The sequence below is a fragment of the Thunnus albacares genome, chromosome 17, assembly GCF_914725855.1.
Source record: "Thunnus albacares chromosome 17, fThuAlb1.1, whole genome shotgun sequence".
Lineage (NCBI taxonomy): Eukaryota > Metazoa > Chordata > Actinopteri > Scombriformes > Scombridae > Thunnus > Thunnus albacares.
The window spans coordinates 27473003-27487691 of NC_058122.1; the positions used below are offsets into that span (position 1 = coordinate 27473003).

Consider the following 14689-nt stretch of genomic DNA (forward strand, 5'->3'; position numbering starts at 1 on the left):
TTTGAAAAATAAACATTTAAAACGTTCCCTGTGCCATTCCCTGTGTTATATTTCAGAGTTTGCTAACTAAATGTTTTAAATACAGAGATGTTGTTTTCCTTACTGTATATTCTGAGCCACTGTGTAAAATGTTCATCTTATTTGGAGATGTTTTACCAAACATGCATCATTGTTCTCTGCTGATGGGACCCACTGAATGTATCAGGTGTCCTTTATATTTTTCTCCCCTGCCCGTCAGTCAGCCACTGGGAAGGTTTATAAACTTTTATACCATTTCCCAGAGCTATTTGTTGTTGGAAAAACATCTGGAACATCTTACAAAAAGCAGTGTGTAGTCGGGGTCACATTTCAGATGTCTATGAGTTGTTAACAGCTCCACCAAATAGTGATTTTTCTCACATGGTTTCATCTTACTAGAGCTGCAACAATTAATTGATCAATTCATTGACAAACCAAATAATCTGAAAGTATTTTGACGACTGAGTAATCGTTTTAGTCATTTGTAAGTATTTCAGTGCTTCTCATTCATTATAATAAATTGATTGTCTTTGGGTTTTGGACTGTTGGTCCAAGACAAAACAAGACATTTAAAAATTTCACTTTTGACTGTGGGAAATTATAACAGGCATTTTTCACTCTTGTTTGAAATTATGTAGACAAAACAATCAATCAGTGAATTGGCGGATTAATCAATAATGACAATAATTATTAGTTGTAGCCCTACACTGGAGACCAGGGTCTGTGTCCTGAGTCCTGTGTCTGTTTTAATTTTGACAAAAAAAGCAAATGTTAATGAAAAATGGTGGTTTTTTGGTTAAATGATAATAAACACATTGTGTCTCGTGCTTTATGTCATTTCTGTTTTAAACCAAGACCATGATCTTTCTCTAACCTAAGTGCTGCCAGTGTCGAAACACAACCATAAAAAACTAATAAAACTATAGTCACCACAAGTTGATATTTTACTGCAAGGTCGGATATTTGGTGGCAGGGGAAAAAAAGAATCACTGAACATTTGACTTGTACTGTCAGTATCAACATTTTTGTGACTTGCCAAATGTGTTCATTAACAACATTTTCTCATTATATTGACAGAAATCATCATTCTGGCAGCATTGTTTCCTTCAAAGTGTATTTTCTGTTGCAGTTCAGTTGTCTATTAACAAAATTTCTAGGAGACAGACTTGTTTAATCCCTGGTGATGCCTGAACGTCAGAAAAACAGTTAAAGGGGTACTCCACTGTTTTTTACATAAGGTTGAGTTTACTCTTCATGATTGGTACTAATCAGCCTGTGAAAACAAATGCATTACATCTACTGTGGCTCTAGAGGGAGCCAGAGTTTGAAATAATATCTTGGCTTGAGCTCAACATATAATGTTTAAACTGAAAGCCTGTGTGTGGTGGATATTTAAGATGAATTCACAGAGAGCAAGTTTTCTTTCAGAGATTTACCGCAATATCCAGAGTACACATTTACAAATACGGATCCCCCAGTTTGCTAGGCTGGAGGAGACTGTATGAAGTTAAAAATCATATTTGCACATGCAGTGTCGACACAGAACATCCCATATCTTTTTATTTAATGCACAATATTCCTTCTGTTCATTCATAACCTTATCTATGTTTCTTCCTTAGGGAGTTTTCCTCTCTGCCTGTTTACTGAGGAGTAGAAGTTGAGTGTCAAATTTCAAAGATCACTTTATTTAGCTGATCCATCAGTGAAACATATTCACATAAGAGGCAAAGGATACAACTATCTGTTCACTTAACTGCAAGACAGTACAACATAAAACAATATAACATAATCTAAAGACAATAAAGCATAAGAGTATAAGCTTCCATTTCACTGTGCTGCGAAGTGGACGTGCAGAGTTTGAAAGAAGTGGACATTTAGAAGCAGGAAGGGTCTAAAGGCAGTGGCTTGAGTTGCATTATGGGAAATGTAGTTTGACCCAAAGTAGGAACTAAAAGTCAGAATATTTCAGGTAAATATTCCTATTAATAGTAACAATAGCATGAATTTCCTGTTTCATCAATCTGTTTTCAGTTTGGGCTGGACATGATGTTGATAAAGATGTTTGTTAAAAGTTTGATCAGAGATTTGCTCCATTAGATCCAAAGTATTCAGTAAACAGATGTTCTCCTTTTTCTTCAGTAAACGTTTTGCAATTAGAATCGATTTTGCAATCTGGGACATAATGGGGTACGGCTGTGTCATTGGCTCCATTTCAACATGAAACCAACCCTCTGCGCACATTCCTGTAACAACACAAACTGTTGTCCCACCAGTGACCACAACAGCCCATAAATGCCGTTTATTGACCTTTTAATGTATCCAACCTCGCCTCACAGAGACAAAGGGACCTTTAAATAATTGACTTTTGAGCCACTAATGTGACTTTGCAAGCTTACAGAAATAAAATAATTAATGTAAGGACAGACTGAGTAGAGAAGAAAGTTTTCATTTATAAAATGAGAATACATGGATGTTACAATATTTTACTTTAAACAACTACTTACTTTCTAATGAAATAAAATAAAAACCTGTGCACAGTAGAGACTACCAAAATCTCAATACCAAAATTTCTAATTTTAAGGGATTATTAAGAGGTTGTTAAATTTTAATAAATTGAACACCTTTAACTTTTAACTTAATCTTACGTTAATTCATTTTAGTTTAATGGACTTTAATGGGTCTTTTTACATGAAGAAGAAGCTTGCCACTCATCAAACCAACTTAAAACTAATTGATGTTTAGTTCAACCTTTCCCAGATGTAAATATTGTACTTTTTACTGCACTACATTTAATTCACAGTTATAATTACTGGCTACTTTTCAGGTCAGTATTTTATACACTGTAATACATTGCTGTAAAAATACAGCCAAATTCTCACAGTAAGTTACTGCTCTTTCTAAATACGGTAAAATTCTGTAAATGTTGATGCTTTTTGGAGCCAAAACCGAGAACAGACATTAACAGTAGGTTACTGTAAGATTTGACGTTAAAATACAGTATTTTCATTTTCATTACCACAGTAATGGAGGGACAGAAGGCACATGCAACCATCAACATCATATAATCCACATTCATCCTCCTTTGTGGAATCAAACCAAAGGTCAGTAACATCTTACTCAGAAAACAGAATCACATTTGTGCAACTGGTTACCCAATTAGTGACTATGTTTAATTTTTGCTAACATTTGATTGGTATAATCCTAGCAAGTGCCTGGCAGGCACAAGAGAGCATTTTCAGGTAGTGTCTTAAGCAGTTGGAAGTTTGAATTACATACAAACAGTCTACTAAATTAGAGGATTTTACTTCCTTCTCAGTATGAATGTCATTGGTTCAGGTGTGTGCAGATGAAGGCTGACACTTACCTTGTGTCAGTAGAGTCAGCAGAGTTACCACACAGATCACTTTGTCGAGAGCCATTACTGTACAATAAGTTCATATCATCTGATCTGCTCTGGCATAAATTACCTGCCTTCCCTCCCACAAACACAAACACACCTCTCTCAATCTCAATTCAATTCAATTCAATCTTTATTGGCATGATCATATTGAAGAACAGTTTTGCCAAAGTACATTGTACAAAGTAGTACAAACAGGGAGAAGTACAGGTTTTAACATACAAACAGTAAAACAATGTGTTAACCTTATAGTTTGAAAACAACAACTATGAAGGAAGAAAGCTGAACGTGTATCAGCAATTATGGAAATAATAATAATAGTGTAATAAATCTGAGTTCAAACAGAAACCAGAACTTATGTGGGATAAATGACAGAGACCTCAGAATAACCGACACCAGACCATCAAAGTATCAGGCAAAAATAGAAATCTTTATTAAGTTAACACCAATAAAAAGAAGGGGCTTCGGAGTTTCACTAGGTAGGATAGCTATGCCACTTGAGGGGGAGTCAGGGCTGGCCACACTATAAAAATTCACACCACCATCCAGAGATGCAACACACAACAGGGATAAGAGCACATCACAACAACTTCAGGAAATGCCTGGGAGCACACCACACTGCACACAGTGGAGTCACACGTCTACTTTAAGAAAGAAGGTGGGGCCAATACAAAACCTCCCCCCGCCCGGGACCCAACTCAACCCCACCCAGCTTCTCTCCTGTCCCCACGACAATAAAATACAAAGCAACAAATACGCAATACATACAAGTTAAAATATATACTAAACTTGCGTGGTTGACGAGACCCCCCCTGGGGTCTGAGCTTGTGGCCCCGTCCAACTCCCCGGGGAACCACGGCTCCGTTGGACAGGTGAACAGGCAGGGAACGGCGGCATGCCGGAGGCAGCAGCGAGGTTGAAGAGCAGCGGTGGCGGCTTGCGCTCCTAAAGCCCCAGCCCTAACTAACTAAAGGAGGCAGCAAACCTCCCCTCCTAACACAGGAACTCACTAACCCCCTATCGTACCTGTCTTCGTATATATACATATATATATATATATTGCTTGCTGACTGTGTTTCGGGGAAGCTTGTAGGGAAGCCATCACAGCACAACAACGGACCCACAAAACCTCCAGTTACTCAAGATAAAATTGAGCAGATCTGAGATCTTTCAGATCTAAATGGGTGTAGCAATGATATGTTTGGAAGGAACAATGGCAATGAGTTGTATGAAGTACTTTGGGATGCCATTACGGGAGAAATGCCAGACAAGTAGAGTACGTGGCAGAACCAGAAACGAGTAGCCACCTGTCCAGATTCAGAGATAAACTCTGAACAATGATAAACTCTGAAATTTCTGGCCTTACATGAAGTTTGCGATGATCCAAGAAGGATAAAGTGGAGACTGAACTTTGAAGCAAAAAGAAAGTGGGTATGGATGACCAGATTGATCATTTTAAATTTGTTTTAAGTAGTTAAGTCAATTTTATTCATATAGCACCAAATCACAACTAAAGTTATCTCATGACACTTTTCATATAGGGCAGGTCTAGACCATACTCTTATATGGTCTAGACCTCTTAATATACAGAGACCTGACATTCCCCCATGAGCAAGCCCTTGGCAACAGCAGCAAGGAAAAACTCCCCTTTAACAGGCAGAAACCTCAAGCAGAACTAGACTCAAGGTGGTCGGCCATCTGCCTTGACTGTTTGAATTGAGAGAGAAAGAAGGAGAGGGAGAGGGGAGAGAGAGAGAGACAGAGAAGCATAATAACAACAATAATAATGACGATAATAATAATAGAAATATGAATAATAATAATAACACGTGTTACCTGTGAGACAAGAAACCACAGAAATTCCGGGGAAGAGGCCAAGTTAGTAATGTGCATTAATGATATGTGAATGCGCACAGATGGAGAAAGGGAGGTCCCCCAGCAGTCTAGGCCTATAGCAGCATAACTAAGGACTGGTCCAAGGTAAGCCTGGCTGGCCCTAACTTTAAGCCTACTCTTAAACATAGAGAGGGTGTCTGTTCCTGGACCCAAACTGGAGTATGGTTCTAAAGGAGAGGAGTATGAAAGCTGAAGGCTCTGCCTCCCATTCTATTTTTGGAGATTCTAGGAACCACAAGTAAGCCTGCATTCTGGGAGCGCATTGTTCTATTGGGATAAGAGGGTACTATGAGCTCTTCAAGATATGATGGTGCCTGACCATTAAGGGCTTTGAAGGTGAGGAGTCAGAGGAGCCGTTTCTCCACTGTGTATATCATGATATATGATGGTGGTTAAAAACTAAATAAAGTACACTCTTTAACAGAAATATGCTCTCTATGTGTTTTTTACCTGCTATGGACAATGTGGGTTTACTGATGCACTAATACAGGTTTGATGGGACACCAGACGGCATGTCCAGGTCTGTTAGAATAACATGACAGTGTGTGAGAGTTGGCTGTTAAAAGACATACAGTATGTGAAGTATCCACTTCCTGTGCTCATAAATAACAGCATACCTATTGTCTGTTAAGGCTGAAAGGTTAGGTTAGGTAAGGTTATCAACTTTATTGTCTTTGATTTCACCACAATCAGCATGGATTACAAATAAGACAACAGTAAAAAAAAACAGGGAGAGCTTGGAGATCAATCATAGGCAATTCAAATGCAGTTCAATAAGCCTATTACAAAAAGTACAAAGTGCCAAATTCTGTAAACATATGACAAATGTAAATGTACAATGAGGGATGAGTTAAGGTGGCAGATGGCATGTCCAGGTCTGTTAGAATAACATGACAGTGTGTTAGAGGCAGCTTTTAAAAGAGAGATACAGTATGTGGCATATGCACTCCCTTCACTGATAATTAATAGCATGCATATTGTCTGTTAAGGCTCAAAGGTTAGGTTAGGTAAGGTTATAAACTTTATTATCAACAATATGGAAAACTGTCTTTCGCTTCACCACAATCAGCATGGATTAAAGATAAGACAACAGTAAAAAACAGGGAGAGCTTGGAGACCAATCATAGGCAATTCAATTGTAGTTCCATAGGCCTTAGAGGTGTGTTCCAGGGAACACCATAGGCCTTCATGGAAGATCACAGTTGGAGATACTGTAAAAAAGATGAAGCGGGTAAATTAAAGGTAGTACATAAGTCATTAAAAGAAAGTAACCCATTACTATCATAGATATCTCCAAGAATATGAATACCTTTATCCTTCCACAATAGGAAATGAAAATGAGACAGTTCTTGAGAGGAGGAAATTATTATGAAAAATTGGGCTGTTTAAGTGCCATTTCTGAGTTGTATTTGATTCTCTTTCTGCATTATGCCATACTGACAGGGGAAAAGTAATGGTATGTCCAAGACGAAGTTTGGCATGCTTTACTGGTAACGCAGAGTAAACTAAATCTACTAATCTGTAAGTGTGAGCTAAGTTTTCCTCTATAGGTTTCCAAGAAACAGCAGCATCCGGGTTAAACCAGGTTGAGAGAGGTCTTAATACAAATGACAGAAAATAATATTTAAAATTGAGGACAGAGAGACCACCTGATTTTTGTCAGGTTTTAATAGCAGAAGGCAAGGGAAAAGCCATCGTGTTGTGGGTGGATGTGGAGCCATCGACTACTGTTTTGGGCTGTCTAACATCAGTGGGTTTCATTCCATTTCAAATTGCCGCCGTCTGCCGCAATCCAAATCTAAACGCCACTATCTGTGTTAAGAAAAGTGGTTTTATAGCCGGTGATTCTAAAATGGGAAGTTGCTCATTTAATGTTATACTTCCAAGAATATGTGGCTGAAGATATTTAATATGCAATCATTTTTCTCACAATTCCTCAATGAATATTGAGTCATGTCATCCAATAAAGTACTCCATTGTGTGTGTGTGTGAATGTGTTTTTCTATCCTTATTGAGACCGTTTCTGGTATAAACACTGACCTTATTGGGACCAATACTCCTCATGGGGACCAAAGCCCGGTCCTAATGCAGCAAAATGTAATTTTTGAGATCCTGGTTAAGGTTAGGGGTAAGATGTGAATTGAGGTTAGGTTAAGGTTAGGGTTAAGCATGAATTGGTCATGGTTATGGTTAGGGGTTAGGGTTAGGGTATTGTCCTAACAAGGAAAGCTGAGCAAACTTGTGTGTGTGTGTGTGAATTGGGTGGGGTAGGGGAACTCAATGAACCAACTTCACACAAAGATCTTAATCAGTGGAATAAATTCAGTATTTAAAACTAAATAGCATTGTAAATAGCTTTTCAGCATTCACAGTATTTAGACAAGTGGACTTTCTTTGTCTCCATAGTAACAGTCAATGATGCTCATGGGTAATTCACTAACCGAGACCACACCAAGAATGATAGATTTCGATAGTTTAATTGAGATAATGAAAAAGAGCTGAGATGTTGATGGATGAGTTTGAGAATCTGATGAGGGGATTAGGGATGGAGGGATGAAGTGATGGGGGGAGGAAAGGGGTGAGGTGTGAGAGTTGAGGAACATAGAATGGAGGGATGAGGGTCGACGATGGATGTATGGTATCTGTCGATTAGACAACCACTGCTGATGGTGGGAAAGGGGGGGGGGGGTCGAGACTCTGAGTGGGGGAGCTGTCTCTCCAGTCCATCGGCTGGATAGAGCCCCCAAATTAACTTCATGTGTAGAGGTGTTCAAGGACTTTTCTCATGTTGTCCGGGTCATGGCGAGTGTAGATTAGGTAAGTGGGGAAAGACGGGCGATCTAGAATTTTCACTGGTGATCTGAGATTCCTTGTCTGGAAACGGTTGAAGCGGCTCCGCTGCGGAATGAGTGGCTGGAGTATGGTTCTAGAGAAGTCGCTGACTTGTGCAAAACTTTGCAGAGATTTGCATTCAGGAACATGTAGCAACTCTGCCTGATTTGGCGGTGAAGAGTGGGTCTTGTGGAGATGCGTGGTGGTCTAGCCTCTGGTTTATGTAGGTTTGAATGGTTCTGAAGGCTCAGATAAGAGTTTACGTGAAGAGAAATGTGGGGCAAGAGAAGCCAAGCTGGTTGGTTTGCTTTGCTTAAGGTTAAATATGAGGGTGTCTGGGAGTGGCGCCTTTGTCTCCAAAGAATGAATGGAAATATCAGACGTTGTTGCATGTCAAAATGGATTGGGATCGGGAGAAGAGGCAGTGAACTTTGGGCAGCGCAGAAGGCCGTAGAATGTCTGTGGATTTTATGTCTTTGTCAGTGTAGAGAGGCAGGTAGCCTGTACAGGAAATTCCGATGTAGTGATCCAGGATGATGATGATGATGAAGTCAGGGGCAAGCATTTTGGCTTTAAGACAGGGTTCAGCCTTACTGACCTTTAGATAACATGTCAAAGTGTGGAGCGAGGCTGGATATGGTGACCTTGAGCATTTCTTGTTTATAATGGTTGACAATGATGTAGTTGTGTGAACGAGGATGACTAAGACCTCTCATGCCCCCAAGGGGGAGGGGGGCGTTAACGAGGAAACATAATGACAGAAAGGTGAGTTAGTATTAACGATGAAAATTAAATGAGTAATTAAGAAATAAGCAGGGGAATTGGGATGGAGGGTTAATTCAGAAAATAAAGGTGTGTAATGGGGTGGCATTGTAGCCATGCTTGCAACCGGCAGCGTGGTGATGTCATCGGTGTGCGGTGTGCGTCGGGTTGGCATTAGACAGTGAACCCAGAAGAGCGGGATAATTTGAGCTGCTGGCCGGAGAGGTTCAGAAAGAGCTTCCGTAGAGTTGGAAAAGTTTGGTATCACTATTGTTTCACTGGAACAATATGTCCATCTCTCTGAGAGTACTCTGTAGGTCACGTCGGAATGGGCTATTGCACGGGTGTGTATGGATCCCAGCTGATTAGCAGTGCGGCATCTGAGGGAGTAGCTTTGTTTCAAGGAGCAGCGATGCAAACGGCCTCGGCGTGGATGTGGTGGTGAAGGAGGAATCTCGTTGGTACTGCTGGATCGAGTCATGGACAGCATTGCTTGGGAAAGTGGTTCACGGAGCATGGGCGGGAGGTAAGCGTTTGCGATGCAAGTCTGTCGCGGGTCGCTTGCAACTGAGACAAGAGAGGAGAGGAACAGATAAGGTATGCCTAAATACTCTGTTGTGCGGAAGTGGGATGTGTACAAGGCGTGGTCTCTGTTCCTGAACTTTGTTTATAAATCTATTAACTTCATTTAAGCCGCCTCCGCAATCGAAAACTGACAAAAAACTTAATTAAAACTGATGGCCTTAACATTAACCTATCATATTGTTGAGCTATCGAGGACACTTTGGGGGTTTTGTGTTGAGAAATGTTAAAGATATAATTAAAAGAAAACCTTGACATGTTGACAATGAGGAAAATACTTCCAGGCAGCAAGTCCTCCGGTCAGCCAGTCGCAAAGCTTCAAATTCGGCATTGCAAATTCAATTAATTTCTCCTCTCTAAACTCTACGTTTTTTTTAATGAAACATAACATAATGAGTCACATAAAATCACACAAATAACAGCTCAGCTCAGATAACTACACAATGCAAAGACAATGATTCAAATAACATGCAACAACACAACCACCACAGCAACATTAGAAAACAACATTAGAGAAGCATTCTTACAATTTTCTGGCAAGACCTTAAACAACCTTTGTAATAACTTACAAACTAAACATCATATACATTCACTGAACAATGATTATGAAAATAAAATGCACATTTCTTGCTAGAAATGTCATCAAAGCAAATTTTTATGCAGAAGCTATCCTAAAATATTGCATTTTCCACTGAGAATAAAAGAAATGTCACCCATTTTGTTTGTTTTCACAGACAGAAACTTGACAGTCACATGATGTGGACGTAGGCCAATAGAAAAGAATAGGCCCCAAATAAGCACCTCACAATTTTAGAGCCATTATTGTGAAACTAAAACATTTTGCACTGTGAACCAATGTAACTATTATACATTTTGATGTGAGACCAGGTTGGTCAGCACACATCCAGTCAGAGGAGCCATCTCTCCTTTGTGTATATCATGATATATAATGGTGGTTAAAAACTAAATAAAGTACACTCTTAGACCGATATATGTTCTCTGTGTTTTTTCATAACGTCGTCACAATGTGGCTTTACCGATGCACTAAAACAGGTTTTATGGGACACCAGACGGCATGTCTGGGTGTGGTAGATAACAGTGTGTGAGGCTGTTAAAAGAGATACAGTATGTGTGTAAGTATCCAGTCCCTGCGCTCATAAATAACAGCATGCCTATTGTCTGTTAAGGCTGAAAGGTTAGGTTAGGTAAGGTTATCAACTTTATTCTCCACGGTGTGGAAAAATGTCTTTGACTTCACCACAATCAGCATGGATTACAGATAAAACAACAGTAAAAAACCCGGAGAGCTTTTGCAATTGAACTGCAATTCAATTGCAGTTCAATAGGCCTATTACAAAAAGTACAAAGTACCAAATTCTGTAAACGTAAGACAAATGTAAATGTACAATGAGGGGTGAGTTAAGGGAGTAGGCAGGTACGATAACTATGTGTTTAATAATTTAACAACGCTTGGGACAAATGATTTCTTGTAGACATTTTTGGCATCAAAGGGAAATACTCAAGTAAAGTACAAGTACATATTGTACTTAAGTACAGAATTTGAGTCATTTCCACTACTGTGCTAATATACAGTACTGTGCCTAAAACTTGAAATTGATATTTCATTATGACATCAGAGCTCACCTGAGAGGCTGCAGCTTGTCTTTCTGTGCTGCTCAGGCTGCTGATGACAGGATTCTCCTGATAAAATGATGCCTGACATTAACAAACTGATCAGTCAGACAAGCTGTGGCTAATTTACCTTATAGATAAAGTCCATGTTATAAAGATCCATAATAATCCTGATCCATTCATGGAAAGGGAAGGGGGAGGGATGTTGTCAAATGTATTTCTCCTAATAATGTCAAAGATGATAAATGTTTGGGTTGATTATTGATCATTCCTTTCAGCAAAGCTGCTTACATTTGGTTCCTCTTTTATCTGACGTCTTAATTCACTTTTGGGGAACATTTTGACCTACAGTACAAAGTTGTTTGATTAAATGATGTCATGTCTGAATAATGATCACAAATTAGCATAACACCTTTCACCTGAAATTTAAATATAATATCAACTGACTGATGTTAATTTGTCCAGTGAAGATGTTTTTAATTCTGTTATGTTTGAAAGGTTAAACTACAAATAACCACTTGAAATTGACCAGATTGTCTATTTTGTTTGTTTATTTGTTGGTGTGTTTGTTTGTTTGTTTATATATATACATATATATATATATTGGATATATTATGTATTAACCAGTATCTTGTTATATTGTTTATTCTCTATTATATTTTTGCTGGGCAAGCATTTGTTCATGGTCTCTCTGTGGCCATCTAGTGGTTGTATTTACTCATGTACTCATCTTTGTAATGCTTTCTTCACAATGAAGGAACATCAATGATGTGTTTCAATAGTTTTTGGACAACAACGGAGGTCTACAGCACAGAGGAATAAGATATATCAGGCTTTGGATGAACACACAATACTTGTTAGTAGATCAGTTCATTGTTGGTTTTGATCCAAACATGATATTTGTTGACAAGAAGAAAGTTACAGAAAATAACCAAACTCCTTTAACTTGATGGTTGGGGTTCCTGGAACATACAATAGTTGTATAGATAGTGAGATAGTGGGTAAACAAGAAGAAAGTTATGTGTGAGTGGACAACACAAAACAACATAACCTACTTGTGTCACTGAATTGTGTCAAACTGGCTTTATATGGAGACTAAACAAAAAAGATGTTCTCTTTTATATTATATTATATATTATATATTTTTTATACAAGACCTTTTATTCCAAAAAAATGCTATCTCTGTTACCTCGAGATATAGTTATCTGTACAAAATAAATAGTAGGCAACTAGTGCCTACTGTTTATTTTGTCTACTAGATCCCATAGACACTTAACAATTGAGCTGTTTGACATAACTTCAGGCTAAACCAAATACATACAAAACAAGTCTGTTCTAAGGCATTTATTAGTTTCTGACTGGGAAAGTGAAAAAATAAAAATATACACATCACACAGCAATTTAAGATTTGAGATGACCAATTTATTTTCCAGGTTTTGTTTGGTCATGTTTTGTCGTGTCCTTCTCGTCGAAGTTTTTCACTTCTCCAATGAAAATGTTGTTGCTAGTGATGAACTCAGGATCCTTCAACAGACACCAGGATTGGCTGATTGGTGGATCATTGGTTAAGCCCTGCAAGCAGGCCAACATAACTGCTGAAACCATGGGCTTCACCTTTTCTGTTTTACACAGGGGCATAAAACTGATGGAGAGTCTGGTTTAGCTCCATTTTGGTGATTGATTTAAAATAAATAGCCAGATCTGAAAATGGAACAAACGGACCACATTGTCTGTTTAATGGTCCTGGCTTTATTTTTTGACTTTTCCATCTCTTCAGTGTCTTTCTCATTAATTTCAGCATGTCTCATTTCTTTTTTATCTTCCTCCTCCATCTCATTCCACCGCTCATCCATGCTTAGCCCACCCAGTATATCAAAATTAACAACACAATCTGACATATTAAAACAATTTGTTTGGTGCAGTAATACTGATGTAATGTCACAGGTGTGTGTTTATAGAGTATTTTATAACAGCTTCAAATGCGGCTCAACCAATCATAATCAAGGACTGGAACTATCTGTTTTAGATTTTTGTCTCACTATCTGAGAGTATTGTTGTGAGAAATGATTCAGTAAATAAATTCCATAAGTGTCTTGGTGGGGAGATAACCATGGAGAGAGTGAAGCCTCTGATCAGAAAAGTCATTCTTATACATTGTGCTAACTTCTAGTGAATAAAATATTTGTAAAATTGAACTACTCCTCATTTTTATGGGCACCCCCTGCAACTCCCTCAAGGACCGCTGGGGGTCCCTGGACCCCACTTTGAGAACCAATGTCTTAGACCAAGCTAAATCACCCTTCAGGCCAGTCAGCTCATTTGTGTCTGTTTAATATTGAAGAGGGAAGTCCGACATTTAACTTGTGGGTCCAACAATTCCATCCTATAGGTGCAATCCACATCGATGAAGGAGGAGGCCATGTGATGTTTATAAGCTTTGTTTATTTATTTAATGAATAAACTACTAAACAGCCACTATGACTGAATCATACTGTCTTGTTCCACAGAGGGCAGAATGAGACCTACACACTGTTGGGGAGAAATTCAAACCTGATCAACTGTGCGTAGGTAGGGTGTTATATAATATGACTCAAGCTGTCAAAGCATATTGGAGCAGTGAGCTAAACTTAACTTTGTTGGCAGATGAAAGTGCTCAGAGAGAAAATGTGAAGAATGTGTTGTTCGTCTTACCTCATGAATACTTCTATGTGAAACACAGCGATGATTGTACAACGTGCTGTGGATTATGCTTCTTATGCTACTTTAAGTAGTGGATTTTCTCCTTCCTGTTTTTTACTTTTAGACCCTTTTTAGACCCTGTTTGCCATAATATACAATATAAGATTTTTGCTGATTGGAGTAGAGTCATTTCATCTGAATGAATCATTCTCTCTCTTGATAAAATCTGTAGGAAAAATACAGTGAGCACTACTCAAGGGTCCAAGCACACCTGAAGGTTCCATTGTTGGCCAAGTACCTAGTACCTGATCGGATGAGGCCATGAAAAGTTTCCAACTTTTCAGTATTGTGTCAGAGTTTTACCCATATTTTTGGAGAACATAATCAGACATTTATGCAATCTGATTAATTTCACTATATGCATCTCTTGTAGACAATATATTACATAATTAAAACAAAGTCTTTTTAATGACAAGTCATTTCCATATTGGTAATGCCAGCCAGGCAGTAAGCTGATGACTTAAAAGACCCCTATCATCAGTATCTAAGTAGATTTCATTACAAAGACATTTCTTTCATAAATAAAATGTTTCCACTCAGTTTGGCATTTACACATGTGCCACTCAGTGGTTTTGTCACAAGGTGTGTGGTTACCATGCATTCTCACAGTTTATTTTAGAGAAGATTAAGATATCCCAAATACAGTATCTATTTACTGCTCCAGAATTAATGGCACCCATGGCAAGAAATATATCAAGCAAGTATGCTTTATAATACCACTTTACCAATCATTTGAGCATTAACCATAGTCCATTACTTGATCCATCTTCCAAGCCTTTTCACTTCATCCCAAGCAAGAGTGTCTATGATTTTGAAAACACTGTAGGTAAT

At 38.5% G+C, this 14689-nt stretch overlaps 1 protein-coding gene across 1 annotated transcript in view; it reads right to left on the bottom strand.

Annotated features, from left to right (window-relative positions):
* Positions 1–14689, bottom strand: part of LOC122966769 (serine protease 27-like) — a 61179-nt gene that overhangs the window by 4648 nt on the left and 41842 nt on the right. The window lies entirely within an intron of this gene.